Here is a 789-nt window from a genome sequence, read left to right on the forward strand (position 1 = left end):
TATTTTTATTTTATTTATTTGCATGTTTCCTTTTTTTTTCTCTTTTTCCTTCAAACCGACTTCCACAGTTCCGCTCCTCACCGTTCACACAACCTCGGGCGAAAAAACCAAATCGTTTCGTTGTTATCAAAATCGCGTTTCCGTTGCCAAAATCGCACGTCTATCTCTACTCCCGTCGCAGTCGCCGCACCGAATGCCATTTCTTTACTTAATTTCCTTATTTTATTGTATTATTATTTTATTTTTCTGGACTAACCGAAACCCGACGGCTCTCGCTTTCCCCCGGCCCCACCCGCAGCCCCCGCCCGTGCGCGGCCCCTTTAAGCGCCCAGCGCCGGCCCCGCAGTCTACCCCCCTTCAATTTAATTTCATTAAAACAGAGCATGAATATTTCTATTAAACCTAAAATGAAAATATGAAGCCATTTAGACTCTGCCTGCACCAATCACACAGATTTATGGCTTTTATTCATCACATCAAGAGCTGGGAAAAATGAATTTTCTTCACCCAGGAAGGAAATAAAACCCCAGCCTTGGTCATTTCCAGAAAGCTGTTAATTTGCCCGTGTGGTAATTACTTTCACAATTAACTAAAATACAAATCAACCTGACAAATTGGGTTAGTTTATATATTAATTAGCCGCCTTAAATTTATTCATTATGAAAAGACAATTTCAGAGGACCCCGGGTGTCTGTTTTATCGCCATAAATTACGGTTAGGAAATGGGGACCGATAAAATATCCCCTTATCGGAGGGCGGCGCGGACGCGGGGAGCCGCTCCTGCTCCGC

The sequence above is a fragment of the Meleagris gallopavo genome, chromosome 6 (genome assembly GCF_000146605.3).
Source record: "Meleagris gallopavo isolate NT-WF06-2002-E0010 breed Aviagen turkey brand Nicholas breeding stock chromosome 6, Turkey_5.1, whole genome shotgun sequence".
Taxonomy (NCBI): Eukaryota; Metazoa; Chordata; class Aves; order Galliformes; family Phasianidae; genus Meleagris; species Meleagris gallopavo.